We start from the raw sequence: 22,840 nt of genomic DNA, 5'->3' as shown, positions 1-22,840 counted from the left end.
CCCACTTTAATGTGCTGAAGGTGAAACACTTACTTTGTTTCTTTTTATATCAACTATCAGACACTGAACTATCCCCATAAAACTATGTGAGAGACTGCTAAGGGGTTGTTTATTGAGACAATCATATTATAATATAAACATCACAGTGAGCCAAGACTCTGATTAACCCTTGCAATATTGGCTGATACCTGGATAATCTTTCTCTCCCTAGTTGCCTGTTATTTCTGGCATATCACCAACTGGTGGTTATAAAAAACTTTATTGCTAAAATACAGAACCAGCTCTATAATAGGTGTGGGAGACTGAAAGAGAGCTGGGCTATGGGACAGTTTCACATCAGAACAGCGAGGATTAACCTAAGTATTTTTTGCAGTTTTATCTGTGTTTTGGTACCATCCTAATGAATTACATAAGCGTATAGCTGTATAATCTGAGGAAACCCTCTGAGGGACTTTTTTTACATTTAAATACATGTGTGTGTACACCAATCGCACCCAGAGACCCCTGAATTGCTTCCACTGGCAGAATTTATCTTCGATTGAAGTGGGATACTTTCAGACCCTGTGTTTTTCTCCCCGCAGCTCTGTGTACTAACCCCGAAGGCATTGCTTACGCTTATCTTGCATATCCCTAGCGGGGAAAACTATCTACAGTGTGTTGTGTGCTGATATCCTAAGTGAATTCTTGCTTAAATTGTTGCTATACTATCCGGACCTTTAGATCTATAGGGTGCCTGGTGGTCTCATAGGCTGAATACAGGGGATATGAGAGAGGTACAAACTGGGCTCAATCGGACTGGTGAGTGACTTTTGTATTTAACCAGTTGCCGACCGCCGCACGACGATGTACGTCGACAGAATGGCACGGGCAGGCATATGGGCGCACCTGTACGTCCCTGCCTTCCCGATCGGGCCCCCCCCGTGCCAGCGGCGGTCGGAATCTGTTCAGGAGCGATCCGGGATGAGGGGACAGCCATTCGTTCATGGCCACCCCCTCGCGATCGCTCCTGACGAATGGAAGTGCAGCGTGACATCACTTCCTCTCCTGTAATGTAAACACAGGCAGAGGAAGTGATGTAATCTCTCCTCTGTGTCGGTATATTTCGTTCCGGCACCGAGGAGAGAGGATCGGTGAGTTGCACCAACACTACACAATACAGTAGAACATGCCAGGCACACTCTCACCCCCCCCTTCACCCCCGATCACCCCCCCAATCACCCCTGCACCCCCAGTCACAGTGACACCAATTGCATTTTTTTTTTTGTTGCATTGGTGTCATTTGTGACTGTAATAACTGTTAGGGCAGTTAGGGTTAGCCCCCTTTAGTTCTAGGGTACCCCCCTAACCCCCCCAATAAAGGTTTAACCCCATGATCACCCCCCGTCGCCAGTGTCACTAAGGCTGGGTTCACATTGCAGCGGTTTATGAGAACGGATGTGATTCGCACCGCACTGCAGTGCAAATCACATCCGATCTCTGTGCGATTTGAGTTCAGCCATACAGATAGTATGGCTGAATTCGCATCGCACCCGCCGCACCCACCGCACCCACCGCACCCGCCGCAAACTCGCACGGGACCCTTTTTTTGGTCCGCAGCAGAATCGGATCGCATGGGTGTTCACACCATGCGATCTGATTCCTGTCCGAGTTTGCAGATCGCACTGCGATATGCGAACTGATCTGGGGGTGTCATTAACATTTCACTGACACTCCCAGCAGTTCGCATAGGGCAGTGTGATGCGGGAACCCGCCACGGATTTGTGGCGTTCCCGCATCGCTCCAGTGTGAACCCAGCCTAATAAGCAATAGTTTTTCTGATCGCTGTATTAGTGTCACAGGTGACGCTAGTTAGGCAGATAGGTATTTAGGTTCGCCGCAGCTTTTTATAGCGCCAGGGACCCCCATATACTACCGCATAAATCCCCCTGATTGCCCCCTAGTTAACCCTTTCACCAGTGATCACCATATAACTGTTACAGGTGACGCTGGTTGGTTAGTTATTTTTTTATAGTTTCAGGGCACCCGCCATTTATTACCTAATAAAGGTTTAACCCCCTGATCACCCGGCGGGTGATATAAGTTTGAGGGTCAGATAAGGTCTGCGTTGCCCCAGGCAGCGTCAGGTTAGTGCCAGTACCGCTAACACCCACGCGCAAAGCATACACCTCCCTTAGTAATATAGTATCTGATCAGATCTATATTAGCGTCGCCAGCAGTTTAGGTTTCCCAAAACGCATTGTTAGCGGGATCAGCCCAGATACCTGCTAGCACCTGCGTTTAGCCCCATCCGCCAAGCCCAGCCCAGCCCACCCAAGTGCAGTATCGATCGATCACTGTTACTTACAAAACACAACACACATAACTGCAGCGTTCGCAGAGTCAGGCCTGATCCCTGCGATCGCTAACAGTTTTTTTTTGTAGCGTTTTGATACAGTCGCTGACAGCCTAGGTGCTTTTTTACCTGTGAGTCTCACTAGTGTACCCCTAAATTTAGGGGTGTCTACTTTCCAAAATGGGGTTTGTGCCATCTTGGCATTTTATGGCCTTCAAAACTGCGATAGGTAGTGAGGAGTAAAATCAAAAATTTACACCCTTAGAAATCCTGAAGGCAGTGCTTGGTTTTCGGGGCCCGTACGCGGCTAGGCTCCCAAAAAATCCCACACATGTGGTATCCCCGTACTCAGGAGAAGCAGCAGAATTTATTTTGGGGTGTCATTTCACATATGCCCATAGCATGTGTGAGCAATATATCATTTAGTGACAACTTTGTAAAAAAAAATAAAAAATAAATAAAAGTTTGTAATTTTCCCGCAACTTGTGGCAAAATATAAAATATTCCATGGACTCAACATGCCTCTCAGCAAATAGCTTGGGGTGTCTACTTTCTAAAATTGGGTCATTTGTGGGGGTTTTGTGCCATCTTGGCATTTTATGGCCTTCAAAACTGTAATAGGTAGTGAGGAGTGAAGTCAAAAATTTACGCCCTTAGAAAGCCTGAAGGCGGTGCTTGGTTTTCAGGGCCCCGTACGCAGCTAGACTTCCAAAAAGTCGACCACATGTGGTATCCCCGTACTCAGGAGAAGCAGCAGAATGTATTTTGGGGTACAATTCCACATATAACCATGGCATGTGTGAGCAATATATCATATAGTGACAACTTTGTGTAAAAAAAAAAAAAAAAAAAAACATGCCTCTTATCAATTTCCTTAGGGTGTCTACTTTCCAAAATGGGGTCATTTGGGGGGGTTTTGTACTGCCCTGCCATTTTAGCACCTCAAGAAATGAGATAGGCAGTCATAAACTAAAAGCTGCATAAATTCCAGAAAACGTACCTTAGTTTGTAGATGTGACAACTTTTGCGCAAACCAATAAATATACAGTTATTGACTTTTTTTTTTACCAAAGACATGTGGCTGAATACATTTTGGCCTAAATGTATGACTAAAATTGAGTTTATTGGATTTTTCTAATAACAAAAAGTAGAAAATATCATTTTTTTTCAAAATTTGCGGTCTTTTTACGTTTATATCGCAAAAAATAAAAATCGCAGCGTCAGTCAAATACCTTTAAAAGAAAGCTCTATTTGTGGGAACAAAAGGACGCAAATTTTGTTTGGGTACAACATTGCATGACCGCGCAATTACCAGTTAAAGCAGCGCAGTGCCAAATTGTAAAAAGACCTCTGGTCATTGACCAGCAAAATGGTCCGGTCTGAAAGTGGTTAAGAAAGAAAAATATCAAGCTGCAGACTAAGTGATGAGCAGGAGCTGTGGGAAAAGTTTGATCTAAGCTGAAGGAAATATTAGGGGAAGGTGGTGTAAATACACCTGGTTTGGAAAACCTTGCCCACTTCAGGACTATAACAAAATAGATATAACTGCAAGTGGATACTCATTGGGCTATTTGAAGCTCCTGAAAATCTGGCAGGATTAGTGTAAGCAGTAAATCGCAGAGGGGGAAAAAAAAAAAAAAAACAATATTGAACTATTTTTTGCGTAACTGTCGCATTTTTGTACTGGGTAAAAGAGAGAAAAAAAAGTCACAGGGAGTGCAGCCGGTTGCATAATACCCCTCCCCCCATCTGTTTTTTTTTTTTTGCTCTGCCCCTCACTGGAGAAGTGGTGCTGGTTCAGCACCCATTTACTAAGTGTAAGCAATATGATCAGAAAGAGGGGAGAAGAGCAGTCACATCAGGAAAATGCCGGGGGGCACAAACAGCACTTCCGGTAAAAGAGAAGGAAAGGGGAGGCCAGACGGCAGCGGCCGCAGCAGCTAAACTTGAAAGGTTTGCCCATACCCTGGAAAATTCCCCTAATAAAGGGCCTCAGCAACAGCCAACAGTAAAAGCTCAATTAGCTCAAGACAGAAAGAGTCAAGGCAAAGTGCAGGGCCAGAAAAGTTTGTCACTAAAGGGGAAAAAAATGGCAGACAATAATAAGACAGTAGATGGGAGCTCAGAGCCTATGGTTGAACCTAACTCTCATACCCCTGTAGTAGAACAAGAGGAACCATCACTAAAGGATACATTTACCGCGATTAATGAATACAAGAGCTCATTGAGCGGTTTATGTGAACAAATTGGGGGAATTGAGGAGGAATTACTTTCGCTTGGTCAAAAATTGCAGAAAACCACAGAAAGGACTACGGCCCTAGAGGAAAGATTGAGTTCAATGGAAGAGGACTTTTTTCCTCTCAAACAGGAAATTAGACTAATTCGAGAACAAATGTCTCTCCAGACTTTAAAATTGGATGAAATGGAAAATGGGGCACGTAGGAGCAATGTTCGGGTGGTGGGACTACCTGAGGGGAAGTGAAGGACCTTACCCTGTGGAGTTTCTGGAGAAATGGATTAAAGAGGAGTTTGGGGAGACAAGTTTTTTGCCTCTGTTCGCTATAGAGAGAGCTCATAGAGTTCCAGCTAGAGCTCCGTTAACTGATGGACACCCCCGGTCAATGCTCTTAAAGTTTTTTAATTATAAGGATAAAGAAATCCTACTGAGAAAAGGGAGAAGGAGAATTTTTTTTCAAAAGTGTCAGGATCTCATTTTATTCAGACTACTCCCCAATGCTACAAAAACGCAGAGTAGAGTTTACAGGGATCAAACGCTCTCTGCAGAAGCAGAAAAGCATGTATGCCCTACTGTACCCAGCCCATCTGAGGATAAGGGCATTGGGAGGGACACAAATTTTTGATACAGTAGCTGAGGCGAAAAGATGGCTTGAGGAGAATAAGAAGAATCTACATGATGAAGAACTCCAGAAATGATATTATTGGACTTTAGGTTTAATGGGGAGGGGGGCGGGGGGAAACATATATGTGTGGATATTATAATGTATGGGGCAGGCAATGTGCCAGCCAAGTTGTTGTTTTGGTTGTATTTGTGGGGGGGGGGGGGGGGGAAAGGCAAGAACAAGTATAATTTAAGAATGGTATGTAATACACTGGGGGGGTTTAAGGAGTTGGATGAGGGGTTAGTTTGGAGAAAGGTCACGCATGAAACCTTTGGGGGGAGCCAAGGTAGGCAATGGGATGGGGGGGATAGGGGTGGGCGGGAGTGGGTAATGGGGGTAGGGGGTGGGGAGCAGGGAAGGTACTTTAACCATATTAAAATCAGTACACAGGATTGTCACGTGAATAGGGTAAAAAGAGTTTTTTCTTATGCATTACGAAATGGGATTGGTATAATAATTCAATTGGTTGGTTATTTATGGGTGCAAGATGTCCAGTTTTTTGGAGAAAGGGTCTTAAGCGAACATAATTTGTTATTAATGGAAATGGGTTGCCTCCCAAGTTCTGGTGGCTATAGTCTGGTAGGCCAGGAACATAATAGAACCTCTGTCGACACAATTTAGTAGTTTGAATATAGCCTCCTGGAATATCAGGGGGCTTGGGAACCCAGTTAAGAAACTGGCTGTCTTCTTAATTATGGAGAAAAACCGAGCTGATTTATTATGTCTACAGGAGACACATTTGACAAAAGACACTATGGGGGGACTCTACAGCAAGCAACTCCGGTTCCAATACCATTCGCTTTACTCCTCATATGCAAGGGGGGTGAGCATAATGGTTAGAACCGGGATGCGCTTTGATCCTCAGAAAGTTATAATAGACGCGGAGGGACGCTATGTTTTTCTACACTGTCAAATAGAAAATAAGCCCTATATTCTGGTAAACATTTATATCCCACCACCCTTAGAAATGGAGGTATTATTTAGGTTGGCAGAATTTCTGGAAGATAAAGAGGGTATACCAGTCTTTGCGATGGGGGATTTTAATGAGGTTCTCAATAGGGGAAAAGAAAGGTTTCCGCCTGGGGCTCAATCAGACAAGGATCTGGAGAGCCGATTGGCCCAATTTATGGAAGAATTAGATATGTGTGATATTTGGAGAACCCGGAATCCAACTTCGCAGCAGTATTCGTGCTTCTCCAGCTCATATAAAACACTATCAAGAATAGACATGGTGTTTGGAAATAGGGAGGCACTAGGGCTAGTAGAAGACATAGTGTATTCCCCAAGGGGAGTGTCGGACCACTCACCTTTAATTTTAACGGTTCAAGCTGAGGACAAAAATTTGCAAAGAGAATGGAAAATAAGTCCATTCTGGTTAGAGTTGATGGGGGGACCAACTGAGGTAAATGAAAAATTAAAAGAGTTTGTAACTTTAAATGAGGGGACAGCACCAATAGGGGTGGTATGGGACACCCTAAAGGCATTCCTTAGAGGGTTAATAATACAACAGGTGGCAGGGATTAAGAGAAATTCTAGGAAATGGGAAAAGAGGATCAGAGAGGAAGTGGTGGAGGCTGAAAAACAATATGTGGAAGACCCAACCCCTGAAAAACAGGAGAGATGGCTTAGAAGCCAGCAGAGATATAGAAATGTTGTTATGAGAAAGGTGGAGAATAAGCGCCTGTTTCAGAGACAAGCGGCGTTCGCTGATGGGGAGAGTGTAGGCCGTATGCTTGCTAGGCTGGTTAAAACCAACAACTCCCCATCAGGGATTGTGGCGATTAGGCTGCCGGGGGGGGGAGATCTCCTCTTGGACCTCTGAAATTCTGGACTCATTTAGGCAGTATTATTCAAAGCTATATAAATCTAGACAGAAAGAGGAGAGGGGGGAATGGGATCGATTTTTTTGAAGGGATAGAAATGCCAACACTGTCAAAACAAGCGAAAGAAGAACTAGAGAGCCCCATAACCCTGGAGGATGTACAGTGCGCTGTGGCCGGGATGGCCAATCAGAAGTCTCCAGGACCAGTTGGTCTTCCAGTAGAAATTTATAGACGGTATGGGGAGGTGCTTATCCCAGAACTATTGAAGGTACTGGAGGATGTGGCATCAGGAGGGGGCTGCCTATTTCAATGTCAGATGCCACCATAATAGTGCTGCCAAAAAAAGACCCTAAGGACACTGCATCGTATAGGCCAATATCATTGTTGTGCTCTGATGTGAAAATACTTGAAAAAGTATTGGCAGCAAGGGTGAATAGGCATATAAAAAAACTTATACACCCAGATCAATCTGTGTTTATAGCGAATAGGGCCACCAGTGTTAACATCAGGAGGGTGTATTTAAACTTACAGATTCCGACGCTAAACATGGGGTTGCGGGCCATAGTATCTCTAAATGCCGCTAAAGCTTTTGATAGCTTGGAGTGGGGGTATCAATGGCGGGCTCTGGAGATGTTTGGGTTCGGACCCACCTTTATAGGTTGGGTAAAAGCACTTTATAAGACCCCTAGAGCAAAAATAAAAATTAACAACATGTACTCTGATCCGATAGAACTTGAGAGGGATACACGACAGGGATGTCCCCTGTCGCCCCTGTTGTTCGCTTTGGCAATTGAACCATTGGCAATTGCCATTAGAGCAGCAGGGGTGATACAGGGATTTAAAAGAAAAGCGGGTGAAGACAGGATTGCATTATACGCAGATAATATCCTGTTTTTTCTTGGGGATATAGATGTATCCTTAGTGACGGCCATGAATATAGTGGAAAACTTTGGATGGATATCAGGGTTGGTAATTAATTCGGAGAAGTCTGCATTGCTGCCGGTAGACCCAATAAGCTCTCTGCCGCATGCAGTTGCTCAACTGCGGGTGGTAGACAGAATGAAATACTTAGGCCGCGTACACACGGGCGGATTGTCTGCCCAACTAAGTTCGTCAGACAATCCGACAGACAGTCAGTTCAACTTTTGAATGAACAGACTTGACCACACACGATGAACAGACAGTCCGCTGAAAGCTTGCGCGATGACGTATACAGCACGTACGACGGGACTAGAAATACGACGTCCAATACACTGCAATGCAACCTTCGGCCGTGTAAATCCTTTCTGAGCATGCGCCATACTTAGTCCGTCCAACTTGCCTACACACGAGCGGACTGTCCGCTGAAACCAAGTTTGGACGGACAAAACCAAGTTTGGACGGACAAAATTACGGAAATTCCGAAAGACTTAGTCCGTCAGACTGTCCGCTGAAAAAGTCCGCTGAAACCCACACACGAGCGGATTGTCCGCTGAAACACGGTTCAGCGGACTAAGTTGGGCAGACAATCCGCCCGTGTGTACGCGGCCTTGGGAATATGGCTAACAAGGGACCCAAACCAATATATAAAAGATAATCTTGCTCCCCTCCTGTTTAGATTTAATCAGAAGCGGGACATTTGGAAACATCTACCTTTGTCAGTAGCTGGCAGAATTAATTTAATTAAAATGGTCTGGATGCCCCAGTTGTTGTATTATTTACACAACGCCCCAGTTTGGATAAGAATGGAATGGTTCGAAAAGATTGAAACTTTATTTAGGGAACTAATATGGAAGAAGAGACAACCTTGTATAGGCCAACAGACACTGCAGTTACCAATAAAAGAGGGGGGAGCAGCAGTCCCACACCCCCACTGCTATTTTCTGGCCGCTCAGCTACAGCATTTGAGGGGCTGGGACAGGGTGGAGGATAGGAATAAAAAGGAGCCGATTCTGTTGCAGGGAGCTAAGCATGTTAAACTGGTGGAAGCTCTGGAAGCTGACTCATTCCTTTCTGAATGCCCTACACTAAGATTAATTACAAAGGTCTGGCAGGCAGTAAAAAAAGGAATGGGATACGTAGGACCAACAGAATATACCCCACTTTGGGATAATAAGCACTTTCCAGACCTGACACCTATAGGTAAAGTAGGTGTATGGGAAAAGTGCGGTGTGGTAAGATTGGCTCAACTATATGAGGGAAGCAGGTTGAAGTCTTTTGAGGAGTTGAGGAGGGAGTATGGTGTTCCTAACCACTCATTTTTCCGATACCTTCAGATAAGATATGCCCTACAAACACATTTTAGAAATCAAATGGTAGTTTGGTGTAAAACCCCTCTTATTCAAAAAGTGGAGAATAGGGAGTCATCTAAGGGATTGATATCTGAGATATATGCACAGCTCTGCAGTAAATTTATTACTAGGGATGGATTGGTTAGAAATAAAAAAAGGTGGGAAGAGGATCTTGGAGTAAAGATAACAGAAGCACCATGGAGAAAGATATTAGAAGGTAGTGCCCTGGTTTCAGCGTCCCCTGCACAAAAAATGTCCCAGCTATTTTTTTTACATAGGGCTTATTATAACCCGAAAAAACTTTTTGGATTTGGTTATAGAGTGGACGCTAAATGTCCAAGGTGTCAAGAAACTGGGGATTTGATACATATGATGTGGAAGTGCCCAAAATTATTTAGGTACTGGACAGGAATAGTGGAAGCTATTAACAATACTTTTGGGACCATGCTTAAACCGTGGGAGGAGATATGCTTACTGGGAAAAATAGAAGACAGGAAGATATCGGAAAAAGTTAAAATAGCAGTGATAAGGGGCCTATTTCAGGCACGAAAGTTAATAGCCCAGAACTGGCAATCGGTAAGATCCCCCACGTGTGAAGAATGGATAAAGGTGATGAATGATACTGTATAGAGGGAAAAAGTGGTATACACTAGAAGAAGGAACTTTGGTGTTTTTTTAAAGTTGTGGACACCATGGTTGGATAAAATGGGTTGTCCACCATAAAGGGTATCAATGGGCACATGGTAAGAGAGAATTAAACACTGAGGGGATGATATAAGGAAGGGAGAATAGATTAGAAGAGTGACAAAGTAATCTAGGTGTGGGAAAGTAGGATAATGGTAATATATTTATTGTTTACTAATTTCACAAAAAATAAGGCACAGTAAAAAGGTGGTTGAAAGATATGGCACTAGGAGGGAATGGGGGGGGGGATGGGGGGATGAAAGGGGTTTAAAGGGTTATAGAAAGAATAATGTATGTAGGGAGCTACTAATCATGACACTGATGGAATTGTGTAAGATTATCTCTTGGTAGTTTCTTTATTCTTAACGGTATGTACATTTTATATGTTTATAAAATAAAAAGATTTAATAAAAAAAAAAAGGAGTTAGGTGACTGGGGTTCTGTGCCACCTGGACCGCTGTCTAGGTGGACATGAGTATTAATGCCCCGGGCTGCTAGGCCATAAGCCTTGGGCCTATCCAGGGGACACTTTGCTGCTAGGCTGTCTGAGGACATATCCAGAAGCAAGAGAGCAGCATAGGGTTGGGACTGCAGCTTGCAGTCCAACCAGAAGCAACGGTTCTGTCTGTCGGAGAACCAGCTGTGGTCGCAGGTAGAGGGGAAGCTGTGACCACTAAGGGACCATCCACCTTGCTACGGGAGACCACTGTGAGTAGCTGAAGCAAGTACCTGAGCAGTATTCTCACAAGTCAGGGACGGTGAAGAATTGGGAAAACTTCAGCAGGTGCCAAGCCAGGGACCCAGCCATTGGAGGTGATGCTTGTGTAGCATTATTGAGTGCCAAGCCAGGGACCGAGTAGGCCAGTGGGGTGACGCTGGAGGAGTATCTGTGAGTGCCTCACCAGCTGGGGACAGTAAAGTAGATGAAGCAAGTACCTGAGCAGTATTCTCACCAGTCGAGGACGGTGAAGTATTGGGACTTCAGCAGGTGCCAAGCCAGGGATCCAGCCAGTGGAGGTGACGCTTGCAGAGCATTATTGTGTGCCAAGCTAGGGACCCAGCAAGGATGCGGGGGTGATGCTTGAAGAAGATACTGAGCGAGGAGATTGGAAGAACTGAAGAGATCTGGTGGCTAGTGGATCTGTTAGATCTGGGAGCTCAGCTGAGTGAAGTTCTACAATAGGAGATTGTAGAAAAAGTGGAGGCGTTCATTGTAACTGTTGTTAGAAACTGTTCAAAGATTGTTTCCATAGGAGACAGTGGTCCTACTCATGCAGACGTGGAGTCTAACTGGATGCCTTTCCCTGCATGGCTGTCTGCCTATAGAAGTCTCAGAGTTTGCCAATTACCATTGCATCTACTAAAGGGTGTCCTGGCTTTAACCCTCTCTCCCACAGTTCTGTTTAAGAGACAATAAATCACTTTGTATTCAAGAAGTGTCTGGCGCCGATCACTCTACCCATCAATCTCCCACTATGCCTTGTAACCCACTCTACACAGAAGGATGTCAGCTGTCCTTAAAGCGGGGTTCCACCCTAAAGTGGAACTTCCGCTGATCGGAACCCCCCCCCCCTCCGGTGTCACAATTGGCACCTTTCAGTGGGGAGGGGGGGTGAGATACCAGTCAAAGACAGGTATTTACACCCACTTCTGGGCATAGACTACCGTGGGAGTCTATGTAATTTCCTGTCCTGCCGCGCTGTCTGCTGGGACACACACGGGTCCCAGTGACAGCGTGGACAACTCATGCGCAGTAGGGAACCGGGAAGTGAAGTTGATTTGCTTCACTTCCTGATTCCCTCACCTAGAATGGTGGCGGCAGCAGCCGAGAGCCGAACGATCGATCGGCCTCGGCTGCCGGCATCGCTGGACCCCGGGACAGGTGAGTGTCCATTTATTAAAAGTCAGCAGCTGTAGTATTTATAGCTGCTGGCTTTTAATATTTTTTTCCCCAGTACAGTCCTGCTTTAACTCTGGAGGTCACTATTAGGCCTCAAGGGGACCGGGACTTGGCTACACTTTTTGTTTCTATTACAAGGGATGTTTATATTCCTTTTAATAGGATTAAAAGTGATCCAAAATGTATTTTTATTTTTTTACAGGGACAGTGTAAAAATAAAAAGTAAATTAAATAAGGAAAAAAAATTACAGTGTCCCATCTCTCAGTGCTCACGCACAGAAGAGAACACATGCGCAAGTCGCACCAATATTAGTAAACAGTGTTCAAACCACACATGTGAGAAAAAAGTTGGGCTAACGTCTTTTTTTTCTTATTTTTTTAATTCAGAAAAGTGTATTTTTTTTCCCCAAAAATTTTGTTTGTGACAAAGTATTTCCATTCTATTCTCTATGGTGTCTGCTAAAAAAAAAAAAAAAAAAAAAATATATATATATATATATATATATATATATATATATATATATATATATATAATGTTTGGGGAATCGAAGTAATTTTCTAGCAAAAAAAAAAAAAAGATTTTAACTTAACTTGTAAACAAGTGTCAGAAATAGGTTTGATCTTTAAGTGATTAAAGTATGTGGCTCTAGATCCTTTCACAGTCTGTGCCCTCTCACAGCGGTGTATCTATCTCCTGTGGATGGCTAATTTCTGTAATTTGATCTTTGCTTACCCTCAGGTCTCAGGCTCATATGAAGCAAAAGATTTTACAGGGCCTTTGGGAGCCACATAGAGAACTACTTTGTTGCTGTATCGGTGCATCCTGTGAGCTTCTGTTTGCCCAAATTAAGGTATGTGGTTCTTGATCCTCTCACGTGCAGTGCCAGCAGTCTGTGACACTCTCACGTGCAATACCATTAGTCCCTGACCCTCTTATGTGTAATGCCAGCAGTCCCTTACCCTCTCATGTGTAATGCCAGCAGTCTCTGGCCCTCTCATGTACAATGCCAGCAGTCTCTGACCAGTGACAGTGCATCCATAAGGGTGCATGGTTGCCACCCCCCTCTCTCCTGCCACCCCCTCTAGCACCAATAGATAGATTCATACATTGCATGAATCTATCTATGGCCGCCGCTGCCACCCCCTATTCAGATGCCCAGCCTCTTTTCGGGGCATAGGGCACCTGAATTATAGTGGCAGGCAGTGGTTTTGAAGCACCTGATTAGAACCATAGGCTCTAATAGGCATCAAAAAAGGTGAGGTCACTCAGCTGTGTTAGAAAAGGGAATGAATATTCGCTTTGCTAATACTAAACTGCCTCTCCGCCAATCAGCTGCTCAGATCTGTAACCCGTCTCCTGATTGGCTGAAACAACAGGCACTGTAATTGGACGCCAGGCATCCAATCATAGCAGAGGATGGGAAGAGAGGACGGGAGAAGTCATCGGGGCGCTGTCCCACCAAGACAGGTAAGTGCAGACAGCGGGGTGGCGGGGGGAACACTGGCTGCATTTGATATGGCATAGTGGCTGCGTTTGATGTTGCACAGTGGAAGCAATTGATGGGCACAGTGGCAGCAATTGATGGGCACAAGTGGCTGCATATGATGGGTACAAGTGGCTGCATTTGATGGGCACATGTAGCTGAATATGATGGGCACACTGGCTGCAAATGATAGGCACAAGTGGCTGCATTTCATGGGAACAATGACTGCATATGATGGGCACAAGTGGCTGCATTTGACGAGCACAAGTGGCTGCATATGATGGGCACAGTGGCTGAATATGATGGGCACAGTGGCTGCGTTTGATGGGCACAGTGACTGCGTTTGATGGGCACAATGGCTGCAATTGATGGGCACAATGGCTGCAATTGATGGGCACAGTGGCTGCATTTGATGGGCACAGTGAGGCTGTAATTGATGGGCACAGTGAGGCTGCAATTAATGGGGGGGGGGGGTTCAGTATTTTTCAGTTTGTTTGCACCCCCTCAAAAATTTGGAGCACCAGCCGCCACTGTCTCTGACCCTCTCATGTACAATGCCAGCAGTCTCTGATCCTTTCATGTACAATGCCAGCAGTCTCTGACCCTCTCATGTACAATGCCAGTAGCCTCTGACCCTCCTATCTGTAATGCCAGCAGTCTCTGACCCTCTCACGTGCAATACCATTGGTCTCTGACCCATTCATGTGTAATGCCAGCAGTCTCTGACCATCTCATGTGCAATACCATTGGTCTCTGACCCTCTCATGTGTAATGCCAGCAGTCTCTGACCATCTCATTTAAAATACCATCAGTCGCTGACCCTCTCATGTACAATGCCATTAGTCTCTTACCCTCTCATGTACAATTCCAGCAGTCTCTGACCCTCTCATGTGTAATGCCAGCAGTCTCTGACCGTCTAATGTACAATGCCAGCAGTCCCTGAACGTCTCATGCATACATGCCAACAGTCCCAATTTTCATGAAAAATCATGGAGCCGAGGGTAAGAAACAAGAGGCGGAGCCCAGGTCTCTGTCAATAGAAATGGAGCCTCCGCCAACCCACCACCGCGTGGCCTGCTGCCGGTCTGTGACCTGTTGTGGGAAAGGCTGGGGTTGGCAGGTGCTCCATTTGTATTGGCATCCACCTGTGCTCTGCCTCCTGTTCCCATCGGCAAGTCGGTCTCAGCCTCCACGAGAGCTGGTCTTCTATAATGGCAGCAAAATCATGTAGGAAGGACTCTACTGGGGGCACCGGATGTAAGGAGAAACTCTGCTGGGGGCACCTGATGTAAGGAGGGACTCTACTGGGTTCACCTGGTGTAAGGAGGGACTCCGCCGGGGGCACCTGATGTAAGGAGGGACACTGCTGGGGGCACCTGATGTAAGGGGGAAACTCTGCTGGGGGCACCTGATGTAAGGGGGAAATTCTGCTGGGGGCACCTGATGTAAGGGGGGACTCTATTGGGGGCACCTGATGTAAGAGAGTCTCTGCTGGGGGTACCTGATATAAGGAGGGATACCGGGGCACCTGATGTAAGGAGGGACTCCGCCTGGAGCACCTGATGTAAGGAGGGACTCCGCCGGGGGCACCTGATATAAGGGGGAAACTCTGCTGGGGGCACCTGATGTAAGGAGGGACTCTACTGGGGCACCTGATGTAAGGGGGGACTCTACTGGGGGCACCTGATGTAAGCGAATCTCTGCTGGGGGTACCTGATATAAGGAGGGACTTTACTGGGGCACCTGAGGTAAGGAGGGACTCCGCTGGGGACACCTGATGTAGAGAGGGACTCTACTGGGGCACCTGATGTAAGGAGGGACTCTACTGGGTTCACCTGGTGTAAGGAAGGACTCTACTGGGGAACCGAATGTAAGGAGGGACTCTACTGGGGCATCTGATGTAAGGAGGGACTCTACTGGGAATGCCTGGTGTAAGGAGGGATTCTGCTGGGGACACCTGATGGCATCTGGTGGCAGGTGGCATGCTCAGGGCTCCCACTGATTCTGCATTATGGTGAGTTGAACTATTTCATTTTATATTACAATGTAATAATATAAATAATGCACTTCAATCATCCTGACACCATACCAACCATGGTGCTGTGATGATTGAAGCGCTAACACCAGGTGTTTGGAGTACCTTTATCTGCTGATAAACTTTCTGGAATACACATATTTCTATTGTGGTGTAGGATCTGGGCCTGCTGTCCCTCCATCCCTCTTTCTTTCCTTCCTTCTCTCTCCTTCCCTCCCTATCTCTTTCTTTCTCCCTCCATCCCTTGTTCATCTCAGACTCTAACCACACCCTTTGAGCCACACCCCCTTTAAGCCACACCCAGTATTTTGTGTAAACCACGCCAATTTAAACCACACTTCACGTGCCACATTTTTCTTTCCCTGCTATGCCACGCCTAGTTAATAATTTGTTTTCAAAAATTGTTATCAGAATAAACAGTAAAATGTAGACAATGTTAATGTTGCATAGAATGGTGTAAAACAGATGGTAAAATGTGGTGATATCAGATGCCGTTTTGTAATTGAGAAATAAGTAAACACATATAATAGGAAGCATTTAGAGAACGCAGCAACCAGAAACAGCAATATTAAATGAAATTTGGCTATTGTAGTCACGATCACGGGATAAGTACAGCCCCAATATATAGAGGGTATAGTAGGAGGAGGGGAGTAACTAGTATGGGTGTAGTAGGAGGAGTTAAGAGTATAAGAAATGAACCGTATCCCAGGATCCACAACCCCTGATGACACTACAGGGGAGAAGCGAAATGCATTAGGTGGGTGGATACTTCTGGTGACGTCATATCTGCCACTTGGAACACAAACTGCGGCTCTTTGAATTCTAGGATGGCGTTAGTATATGCTCAGATACAAGAGGAGTGTTGTGTAAGTTTTAAATTGGCTGATAAAACTATTTTAACCTAATAAACAGTATTACACTATAGATATTTCCTGGTTATATTTAGTATAACATACATGAGGATCTATTCCTACCTGCTGGAGAACTACAAGGATAAGTGGACCATCTATTGAAAACACCATCTGATCAACAATAGCTCCTTTTCAGGCGTAATATCCACCAATATCTGGTGAGTGATGGCACGGCACGACGCGGCATATGAATAAGCATGTGCACAATAATATATAAAGAAAAATTATTTTAGTTTTGACACTGAAGATTAATGTGCACTTATATTTGTAAAAAGTCAAAATAAACTGCGCTCAGGAAAAAGGTGCAGATAATTAAAATGGAATACAAAAAAGATTAAAATATAAAAAAATATATATAAGAAAAATAAAGGCTGCAGCTCTAAGTGGGATACACTAGAATGAATATGAGAAAATTTGGAAAGCTGCGCCAATGGTCTTATTCGTATTACAAAACTACACAGAGAGATATAAATAGGGAATTGATAACCCACACAGAAGATTAATCTGTATTAACTAAAAAATATATGTTACCTAAAAAAATATATATTTTACATTAGCATTGCACAAATATAGCTGCAAGAAATAGTGAAAGATGTAAAAATAATATATAGCAGTTTGTAGAGAGCTGGGACTGGAAAATAAAGTCCAGGTTATCCGTGCTTATCAAATCACCGCGGTGAATCCAAACACAACTGTCAACGAGTGCCCGTCACCAAAATCTTGATGCGCTTACCAGATGTAGGTTAAATAATAGCCTCAGTATAATTTAGCCAAGATAGATTATGATCTCATCTCGATTCCACTATCCCCGGTGTATGGCAGCATCACAGCACAAAAAAACTCTGACAGTCAGCAATCGGGTTTACCTCGACAGCCCCCTCTCCTTGCAAGTTACAGCACTCTCCTCTTCTCCTAATCACTCTCTGTGCTGGCCCCCATTTGTGTTAATTCATTGTGATTTTTGTAAAACATTGTTGATGTGGAGACAGCGCTGGGTACATATGACATGTTGGGTATTTATTTACTCAGCGTAACATCATCTTTCATGTTTTACAAGAAAATGTAGGTAGATGTTTTTTTTTTTATTTATTCATTAAAACGTAGCACCCTCTACATAAGTATGTGCTAGAGGTTAGGATTTTATTTTTTTTTTAATGCAGGCCTGTTTGTTTTGGTTTGTGTGGGCTGGGAGTGGCTCACAGTAGCAACTATGACTCACAGACAGCATCACCTTACTGTTACCTTCCCTTTTTCTTCTAGAGGATCCTAGAAGAAGAGGAGGGGAAGAGAGGTGGAGCTGTCTGGTGTGTCTCAGGGAGCCCTGACCAATCCCCAACTAGGATTTGCAGGGGGCAGGCCTCCTTGAAATACCCAGAGTCAGCTCAGCTGGGGATGAGTTGTTGGGTGGAAGAACTGAGGTTGGAGTACTAGGCTGTCGGGGCCTTTAATGGTGCTCCCCAGTCTGGGGGGGGGGGGGGTGACCTTGGGCCTGGGGCTTGGGTGCAGGATAGAGCCCTCCAGGAAATCGAGGAGGCTCTGAACAGGAGGCAAAGGAGGAGCAAGAGAGGACAGCAGGAGTACTACCAGGCAAGTCTTCAGGAGAGAACCACCGGCTGCAGCCAGGGGGGCTGGTGAGTGACATGTGCCATCAGAAAGACTGGAGAGGCATGCCAGAGAAGACTGAGAGGAAACAGTTAGAGCTGTGTGTGGAGCCAGTAGGGAGGATTGCAATATCATGGACAGAGAAGTCGGGCAGGCGCAGTCAGGATGGGTGGCAGGGCCTGAGGAGGACTGACTGAGAGCAGTAGTCCACCTTTAGGACAGCTAGCACAAAAGACTTTCTGTTTTCTGCTACACCATAGGGGCCGCCATAGTCTCTGCCTGCAAAGGGCAAGTTACCTAAACCTTGCTGAGCCAGTGTCACCCCTAATCATGTGCTAGCTGCTCCTGGAAGCAAGAGTTGTGCTGAAGGAGTATAAAGAAGTGTTCAAAGAGTATACATAGTTGTCCCTAGCAATTTCCCTATTATTCTACTGGGCATCCCATATTTTCCTTACCCTATCCAAGTTTAATTCCCTAATAAAAATAACAAAAACAAGCACATGACTGTTTTTCTGTCTGAGAGTGATTGAGGAGTGAACACCATGCTGGGCAAGGTGACAGGTGGGCCACATCACTTAGCAGCCCCTACGGGGGTACCTCTACATGTACAGTATCTCACAAAAGTGAGTACACCCCTCACATTTAATATGTAAATATTTTATATATTTTCATGTGACAACACTGAAGAAATTACACTTTGCTACAATGTAAGTAGTGAGTGTGCAGCTTGTATAACAGTATAAATTTGCTGTCCACTCAAAACACAGCCATTATTATCTAAACCGCTGGCAACAAAAGTGAATACAACCCTAAGTGAAAATGTCCAACTTGGGCCCAATTAGCCATTTTTCCTCCAGGTATCAAGTGACTTGTTTGTTTTACAAGGTCTAAGGTGTAAATGGGGAACAGGTGTGTTAAAATTGGTTTTATCACTTTCACTCTCTCATAGTTGTCACTGGAAGTTCAACATGGCACCTCAGGGCAAAGAACTCTCTGAGGATCTGAAAAAAAAGAATTGTTGCTCTACATAAAGATGGCCTAGACTATAAAGATATTGCCTAGTCCCTGAAACTGAGCTGCAGCACGGTGGCCAAGACCATACAACGGTTTAATAGGATAGGTTCCATTTAGAACAGGCCTCACCATGGTTGCCCAAAGAAGTTGAGTGCACGTGCTCAGCGTCATATCCAAAGATTGTCTTTGGGAAATGGGCGTATGAGTGCTGCCAACATTGCTGCAGAGGTTGAAGAGCACACTGCATCAAACTGGATTGCATGGCTGTCATCCCAGAAGGAAGCCTCTTCTAAAGATGATGCACAAGAAAGCCTACAAACAGTTTTCTGAAGACAAGCAGTCTAAGGACATGGATTAGTGGAGCCATGTCTTGTGGTCTGTTGAGACCAAGATAAACTTATTTGGTTCATATGGTGTCAATCGTGTGTGGTGGCATCCAGGTGAGGAGTACAAATACAAGTGTGTCTTGCCTACAGTCAAGCATGGTGGTGCAAGTGTCATGGTCTGGGCTACAGTTCATTGAGGGAACCAGGAATGCCAACATGTACTGTGACATACTGAAGTAAAGCATGATCCCCTCTCTTTGGAGACTGGGCTGCAGCGCAGTATTCCAACATAACGACCCCAAACACGCCTCCAAGATGACCACTGCCTTGCTTAAGAAGCTGAGGTTAAAGGTGATGGACTGGCCAAGCATGTCTCCAGATCTAAACCCTATTGAGCCTCTGTGGGGCATCCTCAAATGGAAGGTGAAGGAGTGCAAGGTCTCTAACATCCGCCAGCTTGTTAATATCGTCATGGAGGAGTGGAAGAGGACTCAAGTGGCAACCTGTGAAGCTCTGGTGAACTCCGCGCTCAAGAGGGTTTAGGCCAGGGATATGCAATTAGCGGACCTCCAGCTGTTGCAAAACTACAAGTCCCATCATGCCTCTGCCTCTGGGTGTCATGATTGTGGCTGTCAGAGTCTTGCTATGCCTCATGGGAGTTGTAGTTCTGCAACAGCTGGAGGTCCGCTAATTGCATATCCCTGGTTTAGGCAGTGCTGTAAAATAATGGTGGCCACACAAAATATTGACACTTTGTACCCAACTTGGACATATTCACTTAGGGGTGTACTCACTTTTGTTGCCAGCGGTTTAGACATGAATGGCTGTGCGTCAAGTTATTTTGAGTGGACAGCAAATTTACACTGTTATACAAGCTGTACACTCACTACTTTACATTGCAGCAAAGTGTCATTTCTTCAGTGTTAACACATGAAAAGATATAATAAAATATTTAGAAAAATGTGAGGGGTGTACTGACTTTTGTGAGATACTGTATATATGGAATGTTTGGGGGCTATAAGTAATTTTCTAGCAAAAAATATTGATTTCAACTTGTAAAAAAAGTGGCAGAAAAGGCCTGGGGGTCAAGTGGATATCATAAGGCACAGCACTGCTAACCTAACCTGTTTCACATATTTAAAAAGGAGCTCAGGGAAATTTGACCTTAGGTCTTTTTCTCTGCCATGTTGTACCTGTAAGCTGTACATAAATTAAGGAAATTGTGTATTCACTTATGAACCAGTAAGGCAACATTTACAAACAAATGGCAACTGCTCAATTCCAAGCTCAACTTAAAGATGAGTTCCACCCAAAAGTGGAACTTCCGCTCATTGTACTCCTTCCCCCCTCCGATGCCTCATTTGGCACCTTTCGGAAGGGACAGGGGGCAGGATACCTGTCTTTCACAGGTATGCTGTCCCCACTTTCGGGATCCTCAACCGCGGGTATTGATGTATCACCGTCCGGGCTCCCTCCTCCTTCCCCAGCCACTGGTTCAGTAGGAGAGAGGAGCTGCGCCTAGCGCATGTGCAGTAGAGTTGCACCAAAACAAAGCAAAAACACTTTATGGCTGGCCATGCATTATGTCATTTTCTTGTACAATTTTCCTTTAGATTTATCAAAACCATGTAATATGAGATCAAACCTAAACACTTTCAATTTGCATGCAATTAGGCAGGTCCTTGTACTAAATAATTGGAGGTAAGTCTAAAGGAAATTGAACAAGAAAGTTGTATGGTGTATGGCCAGCTTAAGGCTCGATTCACATCTATGTATGTTGCTTTTGAACATTTCTACAGTGCTTTCTGCATTTTTTTAACCACAATTTTGCAATGATCTGCATTTCTTTTTTATTTGTTGTTGGGCAGATTAAGGCTTGATTCACATCTATGCATGTTGCTTTTGAGCGTTTCTGTAGTGCTTTTTGAGGTGCTTACCGCGTTTTTGGACACGCATTTTTACCGCGTTTGTGTCGCGATTTGCAGGTTTTTTTTGTGTTTTTTTATACCGTATATAGCTGGTTGCTAAGGTGGGGGCCAGGAAGCCGGCCGTCGCATCCTTAACAAACGATCATCAGTTCTCAGTGGGCTTCCCACTGAATGTAAAAAAAAAAAAAAATTGATGGCTAAAAAAAAAAAATCCAAAACAATAATATGCTCAAAAAATGCACCCTATTGAACACAGCTCAGCACCTATGGATCAATTTATACAGATAAAAAGTTTAATTTAAGATGATTAAAATCAATGTCTAAATCCAGTGAAAATATAATACACCTGTAAAAGAAACAATATAAAATTGATACTTAAAAAAGTCCACTTTGTATATTGTAGCAGCGCTTATCACTTTTCTCGAAGTGAAAAAGTCTCTATCTAAATTCCAATCCATTAATGATATAAGCGTGGTAGGAGTAATTGATAGGTCCTTATTGTGGTTAAGAGAGAAATTTCACCACTTGTGGCTTGGGATTCCAAAATTTCACCACATGTGGCTTGGGATTCCCCTTAGGGGATGCACTCACCAAAAAAACAGAAATAATAGACCTTCAGAAAATCATCAATTCCTTGCTGATTCCTCCTAATCCACTAGATGTCACTATTAGCGGGTTGGGGCTCTGGTGTACCATGCGGAAGGAATAAAACATAGAACCATAGTGTAATCCTGTTTCGCCCTTTTATTAATACAATGGCCCCCCAATAATCATTAAGCGTACCAGAAATGATCAGTTAAACAGCAGTTAAAGTGGTTGTAAACCCTTACAACACACGTTGACCTACATGTAAACCTAGATTAAGGCTTACCTGTAGGTCCAAGAAATATCTTTGCCGAAAGACATGCACTGCAGTGCAGGTGCACTGAGCGCAGCACCGTCAACGACGAAGATGCCGCGCGTGTTGGCTCCCGTGCGCATGCGCGCGAGTGACGTCATCGCGGCTTCGCCGAATGACAGCGGCGAAGCAGCGAGACCCCACAGAGAAGATGGATGCGCCGGACTACAGGGGAAAGCGGTGACATCGCTGGCTCCTGTGTCAGGTAAGTGACACATAATGGACTACTATGCGATGCATAGTAATCCATTATGCTTTGCCTTTGCAGGGAATGAAAGAGGAAGGAAACTCATCAGGGTTTAATTCCTCTTTAAAAATAAAGTGCACTGTGCCTTTATTCCGATCCTGATTGCCGGAGGATTGTAAAGCGTTCGCTGTGTACATCAGCGAGTCAATTCCTGCTACTCGGGTTTGTGGAACGCAGGGATGAGGCGCATGTGTCACTTCCGGTTGGTTACGTCCCTCCGGAAGGGACGTAACCAACTGGAAGTGAGGCATGCATCCCCAAAGGGGAATCCCAAGCCACAAGTGGTGAAATTTTGGTGGAAGCTTTCTCTCTTAACCACAATAAGGACCTATCAATTACTCCTACCACGCTTATATCATTAATGGATTTGAATTTAGATAGAGACTTTTTCTCTTAGAGAAAAGTGATAAGCGCTGCTACAATATACAAAGTGTACTTTTTTTTAAGTATCAATTTAATATTGTTTCTTTTAAAGGTAAAATAAAA

At 44.6% G+C, this 22,840-nt stretch overlaps 1 protein-coding gene across 1 annotated transcript in view; it reads left to right on the top strand.

Moving 5' to 3' along the window:
• Positions 1-12,654: 12,654 nt before the first annotated feature.
• Positions 12,655-22,840, top strand: part of LOC143926496 (sodium/glucose cotransporter 4-like) — a 131,370-nt gene continuing 121,184 nt past the window's right edge. Inside the window, exon 1 of the mRNA XM_077450286.1 lies at positions 12,655-12,760. The gene's annotated coding sequence lies outside the window, so the exon portion shown is untranslated. The remainder of the gene's footprint in view (positions 12,761-22,840) is intronic.

The sequence above is a fragment of the Lithobates pipiens genome, unplaced genomic scaffold, assembly GCF_037356315.1.
Source record: "Lithobates pipiens isolate NorthernLeopardFrog02 unplaced genomic scaffold, aLitPip1_a1.2 Scaffold_23, whole genome shotgun sequence".
Lineage (NCBI taxonomy): Eukaryota > Metazoa > Chordata > Amphibia > Anura > Ranidae > Lithobates > Lithobates pipiens.
The sequence above is the reverse complement of the archived record's forward strand: the minus strand, read 5'-3'. Positions and strand labels throughout refer to the sequence as shown.